The following is an 18,138-nucleotide window of genomic DNA, read 5'->3' as shown; positions in this document are numbered from 1 at the left end:
AGTCACATGCTAATGTAAAAAGCTGGTTTTTGATATAAATATGAACTTGACTGAACAAAACATGCATGTATTGTATAACATAATGTCCTAGGAGTGTCATCTGATGAAGATCATCAAAGGTTAGTGCTGCATTTAGCTGTGGTTTTGGTTTTTGTGACATTATATGCTAGCTTGAAAAATGGGTGTCTGATTATTTCTGGCTGGGTACTCTGCTGACATAATCTAATGTTTTGCTTTTGTTGTAAAGCCTTTTTGAAATCGAACAGTGTGGTTAGATTAACGAGAGTCTTGTCTTTAAAATGGTGTAAAATAGTCATATGTTTGAGAAATTGAAGTAATAGCATTTCTAAGGTATTTGAATATCGCGCCACGGGATTCCACTGGCTGTTGACTAGGGTGGGACGCAAACGTCCAACCTAGCCCAGAGAGGTTAAAGCTAGTGAGGGAGATAAGTGTTTCCAGTTTCAGAGATTTTTGTAGTTCATTCCAGTCATTGGCAGCAGAGAACTGGAAGGAGAGGCAGCCAAAGGAGGAATTGGCTAAGGGGGTGACAAGTGAGATATACCTGCTGGAACGCGTGCTATGGGTGGCTGCAGCTATGGTGACCAGCGAGTAGAGATAAGGCGGGAATTTACCTAGCAGGGTCTTGTAGATGGCCTGGAGCCAGTTGGTTTGGCGACGAGTATGAAGCGAGGGCCAGTCAACGAGAGCGTACAGGTCGCAGTGGTGGGTAGTATATGGGGCTTTGGTGACAAAACGGATGGCACTGTGATAGACTGCATCCAATTTGTTGAGTAGGGTGTTGGAGGCTATTTTGTAAATGACATCGCCAAAGTCGAGGACCGGTAAGATGGTCAGTTTTACGAGAGTATGTTTGGCAGCAAGAGTGAAGGATGCTTTGTTGCGAAATAGGAAGCCAATTCTAGATATAACTTTGGATTGGAGATGTTTTATGTGAGTCTGGAAGGAGAGTTTACAGTCTAACCAGACACCGAGGTATTTGTAGTTGTCCACATATTCTAAGTCAGAACCGTCCAGAGTAGTGATGTTAGACGGTCGGCTGGGTGTGGGCAGCGATCGGTTGAAGAGCATGCATTTAGTTTTAATTGCATGTAAGAGCAGTTGGAGGCCACGGAAGGAGTGTTGTATGGCATTGAAGCTTGTCTGGAGGTTTTTAACCTGTTATGGCTAGGGGGCAGTATTTTCACGGACGGATAAAAAATGTACCCGATTTAATCTGATTAGTACTCCTGCCCAGAAACTAGAATATGCATATAATTATTAGCTTTGGATAGAAAACACTCCAAAGTTTCTAAAACTGTTTGAATGGTGTCTGTGAGTATAACAGAACTCATTTGGCAGGCCAAAACCTGAGAAGATTCTGTACAGGAAGTACCCTGTCTGACCATTTCTTGGCCTTGTTGATTATCTCTATCTATTACAGGGGATCTCTGCTCTTACGTGACACTTTCTACGGCTCACATGGACTCTCAGAAGGCGGCAAAATGCTGAATCGTGGCTTTGCAGGCTCTGGTTGAAACAAAGTAGCGCGTTTGGGTGGTGGCTGGTTACAGTACTGTGAGACTCAGGCTCGTGCCCGCGTCGACCGAAAGCTTTGTTTTCTTTCCTCTGTTTAGCTAAACGGAGATTCCCGGTCGGAATATTATCGCTTTTTTTACGAGAAAAATGGCATAAAAATGGATTTTAAACAGCGGTTGACATGCTTCGAAGTACGGTAATGGAATATTTAGAAATCTTTTGTCACGAATTGCGCCATGTTCGTAACCCTTATTTACCCTTTCGGATAGTGTCTTGGAACGCACTAACAAAACGCCGCAATTTGGATATAACGATGGATTATTTTGGACCAAACCAACATTTGTTATTGAAGTAGCAGTCCTGGGAGTGCATTCTGACGAAGACAACAAAGGTAATGAAACTTTTGTAATAGTAAATCGGAGTTTGATCAGGGCTAAACTTGGTCGGTGTCTAAATGGCTAGCCGTGATGGCTGGGCTATCTACTGAGAATATTGCAAAATGTGCTTTCACCGAAAAGCTATTTTAAAATCGGACATATCGAGTGCATAGAGGAGTTCTGTATCTATAATTCTTAAAATAATTGTTATGTTTTTTGTGAACGTTTATCGTGAGTAATTTCGTAAATTCACTGGATGTTTGCGGGGGGTATGCTAGTTCTGAACGTCACATGCTAATGTAAAAAAGCTGGTTTTTGATATAAATATGAACTTGATTGAACAAAACATGCATGCATTGTATAACATAATGTCCTAGGGTTGTCATCTGATGAAGATCATCAAAGGTTAGTGCTGCATTTAGCTGTGGTTTTGTTTTTTGTGACATTATATGCTAGCTTGAAAAATGGGTGTCTGATTATTTCTGGCTGGGTACTCTGCTGACATAATCTAATGTTTTGCTTTCGTTGTAAAGCCTTTTTGAAATCGGACAGTGTGGTTAGATTAACGAGAGTCTTGTCTTTAAAATGCTGTAAAATAGTCATATGTTTGAAAAATGGAAGTTTTCGGATTTTAGAGGAATTTGTATTTCGCGCAACGCCCATTATTGGATATTGGAGCAGGTGTTCCGCTAGCGGAACGTCTAGATGTAAGAGGTTTTAACCTCTCTTGGGTAGGGGGCAGTATTTTCACGGCCGGATGAAAAACGTACCCAAATTAAACGGCCTACTACTCGGGCCCAGGAACTAGAATATGCATATTATTAGTAGATTTGGATAGAAAACACTCTGAAGGTTCTAAAACTGTTTGAATGATGTCTGTGAGTATAACAGAACTCATATGGCAGGCAAAAACCTGAGAAAAATCCAACCCGGAAGTGGGAAATCTGGTTCTTGTAGTCTTTTCAAGTCATTGCCTATCTAACACACAGTGACTTAGGGTTCATTTTGCACTTCCTAAGGCTTCCACTAGATGTCAACAGTCTTTAGAACCTAGTTTTAGGCTTTTGCAGTGAACAGAGCGCGAACAAGAAGGCCGGGAAGTTGGTGACTCAGAAAATGACATGAGTTTTTTGGCGCACATTCACGTGATGAGGTATCTGTGTTCCAAAACGATTTTCAAGACATTGGAATCGTCCGGTTGGAATATTATTGAAGTTTTATGTTAAAAAGGCCCTAAAGATTGATGCTATACAACGTTTGACATGTTTCAACGAACATAAATATAACTCTTTTTTTTACTTTTCGTCGTGAAATTTTGGGCGCGCTTCCTACATTTGGAGTAGCTTACTGAACGCGCAAACAACAAGGAGGTATTTGGACATAAATTATGGACTTTATCGAACAAAACAACATTTATTGTGGACCTGGGATTCCTGGAAGTGCCTTCTGATGAAGATCATCAAAGGTAAGTGAATATTTATAATGCTATTTATGATTTTAGATGACTCCAAAATGGCGGGTATCTGTATTGCCTGGTGTATGTTTCTGAGCACCGTACTCAGATTATTGCAAAGTGTGCTTTCTCCGTGAAGCTTTTTTGAAATCTGTGACAGCGGTTGCATAAAGGAGATGGTTATCTATTATTCTTTGAATAACAGTTTAATATTTTATCAACGTTTATGATGAGTATTTTTGTAAATTGTTGTGCTGATTCACCGGGAGTATTGGAGTCAAAATATTTTCTGAACATCACGCGCCAATGTAAAATGCTGTTTTTGGATATAAATATGAACTTTATCGAACAAAACATACATGTATTGTCTAACATTGAGTCCTAGGAGTGTCAACTGATGAAGATCGTCAAAGGTTAGTGCTTAATTTTAGCTGAATTTCTGGTATTTGTGACCCCTCTCCTGCTTGGAAAATGGCTGTGTGGTTTTTCTTGTGTTGTACCTAGTGTCCCACCTGCCCAAGAGAGGTTAACACAGTGTCCAAAGAAGGGCCAGATGTATACAGAATGGTGTCATCTGCGTAGAGGTGGATCAGAGACGCACCAGCAGCAAGAGCGACATCATTGATATATACAGAGAAGAGAGTCGGCCCAAGAATTGAAGCCTGTGGCACCCCCATAGAGACTGCCAGAGGCCCGGACAACAGGCCCTCAGATTTGACACACTGAACTCTGTCGGAGGAGTAGTTGGTGAGCCAGTCGAGGAAATCATTTGAGAAACCAATGATGGATGTGATGCTACACATCAAACACTGTATTGGTTACAAAACAAAGTACATGGTGGATGATGACTATGGAATGGAAAAGGAAATTGGCAATATAATCCTGTCTATTTCGCCATAATTTCAGACTGCATTATACAGTGAAATGCCTCCACTCAGTCACGATATACAACCAAACCCTTAAAAAAGGACAATAATTGCATCTAAAGGAATTCAATTGAACTCCCAGCCCCATGTCAAAGGCAGACTAAAGCTCTGGCCGTATCCTATACCCATACTTGCTAAATAGTAAGCCGTTTGAGTATACGAAAAAAATAAAGTCTAATAGTATGTGGAGTTTTGTAAATCGAGTATGCCGGGATGTTATACTAATTTCGGCTTTTCATCTAGTAGAATTTGCTGCAGCCTTTCTGAAATTTCACAGCCACAATGCATTGGAAGATGGAGGCTGTGAGTTTTGATAGCTAGATCTCTTCAAGTAAACAACTTGGAAGATGGCGAATAGTGAAGCTTCTGCAGAGGTGTTCAAATCTAAGTAATTTTTGTTCTGCTTAAAATGACCATGACTATTTAATTGTTACGTTACATCTTTGAAAACAGATCTGCAGCCTACTGCCTGCCGTGTCTTCAGCTAGCTATGTGCTTTAGAATGACTCGAAGTTATAACTGTTCAAACAGTAACGTTAGCTACAGGGTTAATGGCTTGCTGTTGAGAGATTTTTCATTTAATAATAGCCTAGTTAGCTAGCTAGGCTAGCTACTTGTTGTAAATACTTGTGTTCAAACTTTTCCAGGGTCTGATGACAATACCAGGCATGTAACCTTTTTGGGATGGGGGCAGCATTCGGAATTTTGGATGAAAAGTGTGCCCAAAGTAAACTGCCTGCTACTCAGGCCCAGAAGCTAGGATATAATTGGTAGATTTGGATAGAAAGCACTCTAAAGTTTTGAAAAATGTTATTATAATGTCTGTGAGTATAACAGAACTGATATGGCAGGTGAAAACCTGAGGAAAACCCATCCAGGAAATGCTATTATTTTGAAATGGCTGTTTTCCATTGAAAGCCTATCCAGTATACAAATACTTTTGACCCAGTTCACAATCCCTATGGCTTCCATAGGGAATATGGAAGCCATAGGGATTCTCAGAATATTGAAAAATGTGCTTTCACCGAAAAGCTATTTTAAAATCTGACACAGCGATTGCATAAAGGAGTTCTGTTTCTATAATTCTTAAAATAATTGTTATGTGTTTTGTCAACGTTTATGATGAGTATTTTTGTAAATTCACTGGAAGTTTTTGGTGGGAATACATGTTCTGAACATCACACGCCAAAGTAAAAAGCTGTTTTTGGATATAAATATGAACTTGATTGAACAAAACATACATGTATTGTATAACATAATGTCCTAGGAGTGTCATCTGATGAAGATCATCAAAGGTTAGTGCTTCATTTAGCTGTGTTTTGGGTTTTATTGACATATATGCTTGCTTGGAAAATGGCTGTGTGATTATTTTGGTCTATGTACTCTCCTAACATAATCTAATGTTTTGCTTTCGCTGTAAAGCCTTTTTGAAATCGGACAATGTGGTTAGATTAACGAGAGTCTTATCTTTAAAATGGTGTAAAATAGTTCATTTTTTGAGAAAATTGAATTGTGGTATTTTAGTCGTTTTTGTATTTCGCGCCATGCGATTCCATTGGCTGTTGGCTAGGGGTCCCGCTGGCGGAACGGCAACAGGATAAAGTTTCTCTTTTCTCTGTCAGCAACAACACTTTACCATCTTGTTCCTATGCTTCACCCGGGACATTAATGTAAGTGTGAAGATATACAGTGCCTTCAGAAAGTATTCACACCCCTGGACTTATTCCACATTTTGTTGTGTTAGAGCCTGATTTCAAAATGGATTCAATTGTTGTTTTTTATCACCCATTTACACACAATACCCCATCATGACAAAGTGAAACAAGTTTTAGAAAGTTTAGCAAAATTATTGAAAATGAAATACAGAAATATCTCATTTACATAAGTATTCACACTCTTGAGTCAATACATGTTAGAATCACCTTTGGCAGTGATTACAGCTGTGAGTCTTTCTGGGTAAGTCTCTGAGAGCTTTACACACCCAGATTGTACAAACAAATATTGTTGATCATTGCTAGACAGCCTTTTTCAAGTCTTGCCATATATTTTCAAGCCAATTTAAGTCAAAACTGTAACTAGCCCTCTCAGGAACTTTCTATGTCGTCTTGGTAAGCAACTCCAGTGTATATTTGGCCTTGTGTTTTAGGTTACTGATCTAGTCCTTGCCGATGACAAGCTTACGCATAACATGATGCAGCCACCACTATGCTTGAAAATATGAAGAATGATGCTCAGTAATGTGTTGTGTTGGATTTGCCACAAACATAACACTTTGTATTCAGGACATAAAGTTAATTTCTTTGCCATATTTTTTGCACCCTCACTTTAGTGTCTTATTGCAAACAGGATGCATGTTTTGGAATGTTTTTATTCTGTACAGGCTAATTTCTTTTCACTCTGTCATTTAGGTTAGTATTGTGGAGTAACTAGAATGTTGTTGATCCATCCTAAGTTTTCTCCTATCACAGCCAATAAACTCTGCAACTGTTTTAAAGTCACCATTGACCTCATGGAGAAATCCCTGAGCGGTGTCCTTCCTATCCAGCAATTGAGTTATGAAGAACGCCTGTAACTTTGTAGTGACTGGGTGTATTGATACACCATTCAACGTGTAATTAATAACTTCACCATGCTCAAAACGATATGTCATGTCTGCTTTTTTTTTTATCTACCAATCGGTGTCCAACTTTTCGTCGCATTGGAAAACATCCCTGGTCTTTGTTGTTGAATCTGTACTTGAAATTCACTGCTCGACTGAGTGACATTACAGATAATTGTATGTGTGGGGTACAGAGATGAGGTAGTCATTCAAAAATCATGAAAGACTATTATTGCACACAGAGTGAGTCCATGCAACTTATTATGTGAGTTGTTAAGCAAAGGGGTTGAATACTTATCACAGAGGCGCAACTTTGGTTTTAGAAGTGGGGGGGACATAACATTATTTTATTTTTTTATGTATCCAGTCGGACCAACACTCCAAACAGACTACCCGACCACTCACTGGGGTCTGCAATTTCAGAATGTGGGGGGGACATGCCCCATCCCCAGTGAAGCTGCGCCCCTGACTTATTGACATTTCAGCTTTTCATTTATTATTCAATTGTTAACATTTCTAAAAACATAATTCCTCATTGACATTATGGGGTATTGTGTGTAGTCCAGTGACACAACATTTTAATTTAATTCATTTTAAGTTCAGGCTGAAAAACAACAACATTTTGAAGAAGTAAATGGGTATGAATACTTTCTGAAGGTACTGTACATTTTAGAAATGTGAAACAATTCCGGAGAAATTTACTGCAATTGGCATGCTATCTTTTACAGGCCTTTACATGTAGTACATGTATGTTTGATGCTGAAAGCTATCCTTTTCCATATTTTTCAGGAGTTGAAAGCTCCCTGCACCGAAGTCAGCACGGAGGGAGGGGAGGCCACAACCGCATACTGGAAGTGGTATGCGGTGATGGATGAGATGCTGCAGGGTATGCCACTCCATCACCCCACCGGTCATCATCTCCCCTCTCCCTCCCAGAAGGGTCCAGATGTGGTTGCGGGAGAAGGATGTGACTGCCAGGGAGGCACACCTTTTGGCTATTTTAGAGGACATGATTAAGAAGTATTTTTATGTATTTTATTTATAGCTATTCAGTTATTCATTTTCTACTGTTTTTGGTGAAATCCCTTTTTAAACCCAAAGTGGATTTCTGTTTTCATTAAAAAGTGTTCATTGTTTGTAATAAAAACATATATTTGATACCGGTACATCTACTGTTGTGTTTTACTTTCAACATTAAAAAACGCACTCGCACATTTGAGCATCTTGTTGCAGGTGCATGGTAACAATTAGATAAGTTGAAAGAAAAAAGAAACCTGCATACTGCTTTTGCTAGTATTACTTTTACTGAATCTTGAGTGGCAGGCCTTCGTTAGAGCTTTTTGCTCAACTAAACTAAATAAACCATCTTTGGTATAATAATTGATTACATTTCAATAGAGCTTTTCATCATCTCAAAACACATCAAAGCAAAAAACAAACAAGCAATACATAATGTGTAGCCTAGCTATAGTTGGCTAGGTCAACCAATAGAGGCCAAGTCTGAGTCCATGCATCCTCCAAAGATGGAGAAGAACAGTTCATGGGGCATGAACAGAGGAAGGTGGTCAGGGATATGGTTGATGAAGATGAAGTCTGGTGACGATCAGCCCAAATACAGGTGTGCCAAGCTTGTAGTGTCATACCCAAGAAGACTCAAGGCTGTAATCGCTGCCAAAAATGCTTCAACAAAGTACTGAGTAAAGGGTCTGAATACTTATGTAAATGTGATATTTCAGTTTTTTCAAAAAAAATGTTTTCGTCTTTGTCATTATGGGGTATTGTGTGTAGATTGATGAGGAAACAAATTAATTTAATCAATTTTAAAATAAGGCTGTAACGTAACAAAATGTGGAATAAGGGAAGGGGTCTGAATACTGTCCAAATGCACTGTATATCGGTCCGCTAATACAGCACTAAAGCCCCAGTGAATGTATTTTTTTATACATGTTATTTGTTTTAATTTTTTCAGGGGTTGGTGCAGTACCCTACTTTCCGGGGATATGGTAGTAGGCAAGCCAGATTTCGGACACGGCCACTGGCTCCCTCATTCCACCACATGCTCACATCAAAAGCAAAAAAGTGGAAAGCTACTCCAATTGCCTGCAAGTGGCCTCCTCGGTCATCAATATAGTGCTTTGTGTACGCTACTTCCTAGTCCTCTGACAGCAACTCACTTCTTCTAACGGCCAAGTTCCCACGTTTAATCTCCAATCTGCTGTTGGATATCTGGCCCCATGTCGCCATCTAGGAGACCAGGGGAGGTACGGCGGATGTCAGGGTGAATGCAGGCTGTGATTGATTCCCTCTCCCACAGATGTGACATTCTGTTCCGACCATCTGATATGGATCAAAAGGAATGAAAGGCAACAGGCGGACCAGCGAGCAGAGCGAGGGGGAAGAGCTTGAGACAGAGGTGAAACAAGTCCAACGCTCTCTGGCCTCTCATGTCTCCACTGGTTACCACCCTCTCTCGGAGCTGGAAGGGTGGCAGGGAAAGGGCATAATGGGCTACTTTCAGAACAAGCATTCCCTTTGGCTTGTAACGAGACTGTTGTAATGCTCAGCCACATTGAAATGACAGAGTTCATCCCATCAGAGACACACTGGACAGAATCAATAAAATCACAGGCACAAGGGCAGAGAGATAGAGGAAGCGAAGAGGTGAGTATGTAAAATGTTAGCTCACGTGAAAGTTCAGCAATCAGCTGGTGTGTGTGTGTGTGTGTGTGTGTAGTGGACAGCCATCATGGCCACACACACACAGTGACACACACAAACAGCACTCATCATAAATCAACACTCACACACACCCCTCCCCATCCAGAGGGGAGAGCATCTCCTTAAGCACCAAAGTTATCACCATCACCCCATTAGTATTTCACAACCATTTTACTTCAGCAGGTATAGTGCACTATAAGCAGCTCTACATCATGTATCCTCACTCTCTTCTGTCAGCTGGCTGGTCGGGCTGGCTCCCACAGGGCCTGCTGAAGAGATGCCTTCTCAAGGTTCAGCAGCACTCACATTCCATCCCTCTCTCTATCTCTCTCTCCCCCCCCAATAACTCACTACATACTGAGATCATTACCAGCTCCTATATTAAAACATATATATATATATATATATATATATATATATATATTTCACTTTTATTTAACTAGGCAAGTCAGTTAAGAACAAATTCTTATTTACAATGACGGCCTACCAAAAGGCCTCCTGCGGGGACGGGGGCCTGGGATTAAAAAAGTAAATACATATAAATATAGGACAAAACACACATCACAACAAGAGACACAAACACTACATAAAGAGAGACCTAAGACAACAACATAACAGCAAAACTTGACAACACAACATGGTAGCAACACAACATGGTAGCAGCACAAAAACATGGTACAAACATTATTGGGCAAAGTCAACAGCACAAAGGTCAAGAAGGTGGAGACAACAATACGTCATACAAAGCAGCCACAACTGCCAGTAAGAGTGTCCATGATTGAGTCTTTGAATGAAGAGATTGAGATAAAACTGTCCAGTTTGAGTGTTTGTTGCAGCTATAGTCTCAGCTTCACAGACACACAAAGCAGTTCTTACTTATACAACGGGATGGAATCATCACAGACTGTCACAGCTGTCGTGAGAGAGAGAGAATGGGACCAAGGCGCAGCGGGTTGCATGCTCAACATATTTATTATAACAATGAGAACACCACGGAAAAAACAACAAACAAACTAACGACAGGAACAGAGACGCAGGCTCAACCAAAGCAGTGCTCTCAAACAACTACCCACACGTGACAAACAAAACACACACCTACTTATAGGACTCCCAATCAGAGGCAACTAGAAACACCTGCCTCCAATTGAGAGTCCAGCACCCAACCTACACATAGAAAAACTAACCTAGAACATACCCATAGAAATACAAACATAAACCAGTGACCAACAAACCCCGTAATACATAAATCAACTACCCTCTGCCACGTCCTGACCAAACTACAATAACAAAATATCCTCTATACTGGTCAGGACGTGACAGACGACACTGGAACACAGACTTATAATGAGCACCAGCTCTGTCATTAATTCACTCCCCATATACACAAATACAACTTAAAGTCACAATGCTTGTTTGTGTGCATCTCGGACGGGGATGTGTTCTGTCTGTGTTGTTGGTGAACTTGAATGGGAGACAGGAAAAACAGAAAGAGTGTGAGTTGTGAGAACTCATCAATATGTGTTTAACTGTGAGAGAATGACGGACCAGAGCAGAGAGCGAATGGAGAGAGAGAAGAGGGATATACAGTCTGGCACAGAGACAGACAAGGCTGCCTGCTAGCAGTGCAGTATGGTCAGCCTCAGACAATCACTGGTTCCCTCTTTCTTTCTTTCTTTCTTTCTTTCTTTCTTTCTTTCTTTCTTTCTTTCTTTCTTTCTTTCTTTCTTTCTTTCTTTCTTTCTGGCTGCCTGGCTGCCTGGCTGTTTCTGTTTGTACGGAGGATTTGGGAGTCCCGGGCTTTGCAGCTCTTCCCCAGCAATTACCTGCCTGACAGAAGGATGATCTGAGCAAACAAACGAAGAGATGGAGACGTTGCGGAAACAGGACGACGGCAATCGCACTGCCATCTCCTCTCCTCCTGCACGACACGCTGTTATATTGTGTGTGTGTGTGTGTGTGTGTGTGTGTGTGTGTGTGTGTGTGTGTGTGTGTGTGTGTGTGTGTGTGTGTGTGTGTGTGTGTGATTGCGCGTGTGTGTGCTCATAACATAAAGACAGCCAAACACTGCCGGTTAGTCCACAAGTTTCTCATTCTCTCTCTACACTACAGTACCACAGGCACACAAATAAGCCATTATTTCAGTTTCCTAAGACAGTAGCCTTTTCAGTTGGCACATTTAATGAATTTATATCCATTGGCATTTTGTATAATTAGGCTACAGTGGGCTGATATCAAACCTGGCTCACTCTGTTTACTCTAATTATCAGTTTCTTGCCTGGGAAAATGGTCCCCTCCTACCTATTGCTTCTCTCCCTCTCCATCCCCATGAGAGTTCAATTGCTTTGCTCCAGGCAGAGAAAATATGGATGGTTAACTTTCCCCACAAGGTCAAACCCTCCCTGAACAGAGTTAAGACTTGGGTTGACCTTACAGTTCATTAAAGTGAACCGCTGAACCACAGTCATCAAGGGAGAGAGCACTGGAGATCTGCTCACTCCCTGCTTTGCTTAGTCTTACAGAAATGTGTGTGTGTGTCTGTGTGTGCATGTGTTTTCGTCAGCAGCATCATTTACAGGAAGCTTTTACTCCAGTATGGATGCCGTCAATACCAGCTACAACCAAATACATTTTTAAGAGCACTCTAACATCACAGGGTTGGCTATCTGCTTTGATATCTTCCCTTCATTAAGCCACTGGAGAGCAAGACTTTCAACTCCTCCAACAACCCTCCACCAGCTAATATCTCCAAAGGTACTCAACAGTACTAGACAAGCAGCTCATCATAACATGTAGGAGGATACTGGGGTCAAGCCACCTGACCTGTGTGTTTATGGCCCAGGGCTGAGTATCGAGAAGCAGCACTCCATAATGACATGATAACAGGCTGTTTTTATGCTCATCTGTAACTCAGTCTCACACACAGCGGCGGGGGTGAGAGATACACATCAGGTACATCTAGCACAGCTCAGAGCTGACATTGGGTGGAGCGCTGCACCCCTCACAAAGCAGAGAAAGAGAAAGAGAAGGAAGAGAGAGCGAGAGTGAGAGAGTGTGTTTCAGATAGCCATCAGCACTAATGACTGGCTTCCATCATTACTGTCATCATTACTGGCCCTGCGTTGGGCTTATTGTGCTCCTTCACCAGACATAATTATCATTAATTCAGGATCTTTAAAATACAAAGCTTCTCAAAACACCAAACACAGAATGTTAGGAGGGATGTGGTCTAGTCTAATCTGTATCCAAATCTTCTCCAAAACGTTAAGGTTCAATGAAAAGTAAGCTAAAGGGTCAAGTGAGGGCATGGCTGGGGATTGTGTGTGGGCGAGGGACAGGTGTGTTTTTACTTTTTGGCTTAGCTAAGCTTGATAAGATCACAATAACAGAAATATTTTCAACCTTTGTACCTTTTGTTTTCTAAATGTGTGAGTTCGTATCTTGAATTTTGGCAGTGTGTTTGTGTGTGTATCAAATCAACAACAAAAAAATGTCACATGTGCCGAATACAACAGGTGTAGTAGACCTTACAGTGAAATGCTTACTTACAAGCCCTTAACCAGCAATACAGTTAAGAAAAATTAGTGTTAAGAAAGTAATTACTAAAATAAAGTGAAGTAAAAAATGAATAAATAATTAATAATAATAATAATTAAAGAGCAACAATAAAATAACAGCAGCGAGGCGATATACAGGGGGTACCGGTACAGAGTCAATGTGCTGGTTAGTCGAGGTAATTGAGGTAATATATACACTACCGTTCAAAAGTTTGAGGTCACTTAGAAATGTCCTTGTTTTTGAAAGAAAAGCTAATTGTTTGTCCATTAACCTCTCTAGGGTCGGCGGGACGAAATCATCCCACCTACATAACAGCCAGTGGAATCCTGTGGCGCGTTATTCAAATACCTTAGAAATGCTATTACTTCAATTTCTCAAACATATGACTATTTTACACCATTTTAAAGACAAGACTCTCGTTAATCTAACCACACTGTCCGATTTCAAAAAGGCTTTACAACGAAAGCAAAACATTAGATTATGTCAGCAGAGTACCAAGCCAGAAATAATCAGACACCCATTTTTCAAGCTAGCATATAATGTCACAAAAACCCAGAAGACAGCTAAATGCAGCACTAACCTTTGATGATCTTCATCAGATGACACACCTAGGACATTATGTTATACAATACATGCATGTTTTGTTCAATCAAGTTCATATTTATATCAAAAACCAGCTTTTTACATTAGCATGTGACGTTCAGAACTAGCATACCCCCGCAAACTTCCGGTGAATTTACAAAAAATTTACTAAATTACTCACGATAAACGTTCACAAAAAGCATAACAATTATTTTAAGAATTATAGATACAGAACTCCTCTATGCACTCGATATGTCCGATTTTAAAATAGCTTTTCGGTGAAAGCACATTTTGCAATATTCTAAGTAGATAGCCCGGCATCACAGGGCTAGCTATTTAGACACCCAGCAAGTTTAGCACTCACCAAAGTCAGATTTATTATAAGAAAAATGTTATTACCTTTGGTGTTCTTCGTCAGAATGCACTCCCAGGACTTCTACTTCAATAACAAATGTTGGTTTGGTCCCAAATAATCCATAGTTATATCCAAACAGCGGCGTTTTTTTCGTGCGTTCAAGACACTATCCGAAAGGATAAAGAAGGGTGACGAGCACGACGCATTTCGTGACAAAAAAATTCTAAATATTCCATTACCGTACTTCGAAGCATGTCAACCGCTGTTTAAAATCAATTTTTATGCCATTTTTCTCGTAAAAAAGCGATAATATTCCGACCGGGAATCTGCGTTTAGGTAAAAAGACGAAAGAAAATAAAGCATGGAGTCGACTCGTGCACGCGCCTAAGCCCATTGTCCTCTGATCGGCCACTTTCCAAAAGCGCAAATGTTTTTCAGCCAGAGGCTGCCTCGATATCATTCAGCTTTTTCCCGGGCTCTGAGAGCCTATGGGAGCCGTAGGAAGTGTCACGTTACAGCAAAGATCCTCAGTCTTCAATAAACAGAGACAAGAAGAACAAGATCTTGTCAGAGAGGGCACTTCCTGTAAGGAATCTTCTCAGGTTTTTGCCTGCCATATGAGTTCTGTTATACTCACAGACACCATTCAAACAGTTTTAGAAACTTTAGGGTGTTTTCTATCCAAAGCCAATAATTATATGCATATTCTAGTTACTGGGCAGGAGTAGTAACCAGATTAAATCGGGAACGTTTTTTATCCGGCCGTGTCAATACTGCCCCCTACCCCCAACAGGTTAAACTAACATCAAATTGATCAGAAATACAGTGTAGACATTGTTAATGTTGTAAATTACTATTGTAGCTGGAAACATGCAGACTTTTTTGGAATATCTACACAGGCGTACAGAGGCCCATTATCAGCAACCATCACTCCTGTGTTCCAATGGCACGTTGTGTTAGCTAATCCAAGTTTATAATTTTAAAAGGCTAATTGATCATTAGAAAACCCTTTTGCAATTATGTTAGCACAGCTGAAAACGGTTGTGCTGATTAAAGAAGCAATAAAACTGTCCTTCTTTAGACTAGTTGAGTATCTGGAGCATCAGCATTTGTGGGTTCGATTACAGGCTCAAAATGGCCAAAAACAAAGACTTTCTTCTGAAACTCGTCAGTCTATTCTTGTTCTGAGAAATGAAGGCTATTCCATGCGAGAAATTGCCAAAAACTAAAGATCTCATACAACGCTGTGTACTACTACCTTCACAGAACAGCGCAAACTGGCTCTAACCAGAATAGAAAGAGGAGTGGGAGGCCCCGGTGCACAACTGAGCAAGAGGACAAGTACATTAGAGTGTCTAGTTCGAGAAAAAGACGCCTCACAAGTCCTCAACTGGCAGCTTCATTAAATAGTACCTGCAAAACACCAGTCTCAACGTCAACAGTGAAGAGGTGACTGTAACGTCTGCTTCCAACTCACACCCTCAAACACATAGATCCCCTGAAAGTAAAATGGATTTAAGTTTCCCTGCATTAAAGTCCCTGACCATAGGAGCGCGACCTCATGATAAGCATTTTCTTGTTTGTTTGTGGTTGTATACAGCTCGTTGAGTGCAGTCTTAGTGCCAGCATCGGTTTGTGGTGGTAAATAGACAGCTACGAAAAATATAGATGAAAACTCTCTTGGTAAATAATGCAGTCTACAGCTTATCATGAGATACTCTACCTCAGGCGAGCAAAACATTGAGACTTCCTTAATATTAGATTATTAACAGATTTCCATGAACTGTGTGTGTGTGTGTGTGTGTGTGTGTGTGTGTGTGTGTGTGTGTGTGTGTGTGTGTGTGTGTGTGTGTGTGTGTGTGTGTGTGTGTGTGTGTGTGTGTGCGTGTGTGTGTGAATGAACTGGCCAAGAGCAGTGGAGTGTGTGTAGTCCCCATCCCTGCACCTGTTTCTGCAGTAATAAATGGAGTTGACATGCAGCCATGGCTGTGTCCCTTTCTTTTTGCTGGATCAGTGGAGTGAGCTGCAGACAGGGGAGAGGAGGGTCACTGAGGTGGGCACACCTCCTGTCTCTCTGTAATCAGGCACCAAGGTAAAGCGTACTCTCCCATTCCCCCCTGAATGGCCACTTTAACATTCACCTGGACACTATGACCAAAAAGGACCATGCCAACACTCCGTCACACTCACACTTCAGGCCGGCTTAGAGGGGACTTTAACACTCTGTTGACCACCAGCTCCATAAACGTCCAGAGCAACAAATGTATCTGCTGTCACAGGTGTACCACTTTCTTTACCTTTATTTTTCCATTTTCATTCAAACCCACCTGCACTGTGCTGAGCCTTTTGGAAATACTTGGACAAGTGCATGAAATAGAATACGAAAAAAGAAGACTCCAGTTATCCTCGATCACTTCATAGAAAGAGATAGAGAAATAGAATGGAGGAGAGAGAGTCAGAGAGAGAGAAAGAGGGGGGAGAAAGAGAGCCAGAAAGATAGAGAAATATGGGCACCTGCACCTCCTGGTTGTGCTGTGCTGTACTTATTCTGAATCATCGTTGAGGCTCTCGACTGCTTAGCGTTTCATTTCTAATACAGGGATTTATGGTGAGAGGGAACACACCATCAGCTTATTCTGGCGGCAAACTTGGCGCCCTGCCTGAGCTATAAGACAAATAAGAAACGTGGATGTTGTGTTGTCCTGGCGTTTGGTAAGCGTTGCTGTAGCGTCAGAGGAGAGTCGGAGGGCGACCTGATTCCCTTGACGAAGCGGGCCAACAGAGCCAGACAACTCTGGCGGTAAAAGTATGGGACACAGTCTCACCAGAAATAATGATTTTTTTTTTAAATGTCTCCTTAGTTTACATGTCGCAGCCAGCGGCCTATTAACTCTATTTTCAATCTAACAATTTATGTTTGTGTCCCCCAGTTTAGTCAGACAAGTGCAGTATCAGTGGAAAGAGAACTGTGTACATTTTGCAGCAGTATCGAGACTATGTTATTAACCTGAGAATGCTGATGATGTCATACTCTTAGCAAAAGGTGTGTAACAAACATCTTGTCTCATCACACACTAATAGCCATGTAATCTATCAACAGCAATACATATGGAAAGTAAAGCTCCCTATCGTGATGGGTAAAATTCAGAGGAAAAGCTAGTCATTAATTCGGCACCTGCCACTGCTTGAACCTCGCCCTTTGACGGAGAGAGAAATAAGAATGCAGCAACTGGAAATTCGTGGAAAGGCGCGCACCTTCAATGCAGTTGTTCTCCCACAAGTCAAGTTTACTATGAATCAGTTTAAAACAATACCATTGAAGGAGAGAGGAGATTCAGCAACACTTGGAGAACAATGGAATTAAACGTTTTTTTAAAAAGCTTCTTGCTAAATGTAGAACCAACGCATTTTGGCTTTCAACAGTTTTTTTTCCAACACATTCCATTAACAGCAACTGTTGAGTGCACACCTTTGTAAAATGTCACCATGTTTCTATTTTATAAAATCAACTGATTCACGATGACAAGATGTAGCCTAGGCTATGCTTCATATTTTATTTTTATTGCGACTTAATTTTCCAATGATGAGAAACGGTTGGCCAACTACTTTGCTGTGTCACTATTCAGCCATATTGTCATTTACCGCTTTAAATAGAGTTAAATGTGACTGAGGGAGGCAGCTGCTCCAAGTTATCAGTCACTCCAAATTAATGCCAGATAAGATCGGCAGCGACCTATGAAAGCAAGTATAGCCTACATAAGAGGCTGTGTCAAAGGGAAACGGAGAGGGAAAATATCTGAAATAAAATGCTTCTAAATTGCATTCCTATCTTCCAACACCACCCTTGTTTTTGAAGTTAGACGCTGACTGTTTCAGTGATGCTCTGGGAAATCAGTAAGAGTTGACTGCCTTGAGAATCCTCCCCTCAACGTTCGTTCACCCACATGAACACAGAGCCAAAGAAACGTTCAACTGGGTATCTGAGCGGAATATAGATGTGGCTGTTGACAAGAGTTCGTCCGTGATTTGCACAT

General features: G+C 41.0%; 1 protein-coding gene across 2 annotated transcripts in view; it reads right to left on the bottom strand.

Moving 5' to 3' along the window:
• The window catches only part of LOC106573702 (cadherin-13-like), a 706,604-nt gene that overhangs the window by 687,823 nt on the left and 643 nt on the right, over nucleotides 1–18,138 (bottom strand). The gene's annotated exons all lie outside the window — the stretch shown is intronic.

Source organism: Salmo salar, chromosome ssa16 (assembly GCF_905237065.1).
Source record: "Salmo salar chromosome ssa16, Ssal_v3.1, whole genome shotgun sequence".
Lineage (NCBI taxonomy): Eukaryota > Metazoa > Chordata > Actinopteri > Salmoniformes > Salmonidae > Salmo > Salmo salar.
The sequence above is the reverse complement of the archived record's forward strand: the minus strand, read 5'-3'. Positions and strand labels throughout refer to the sequence as shown.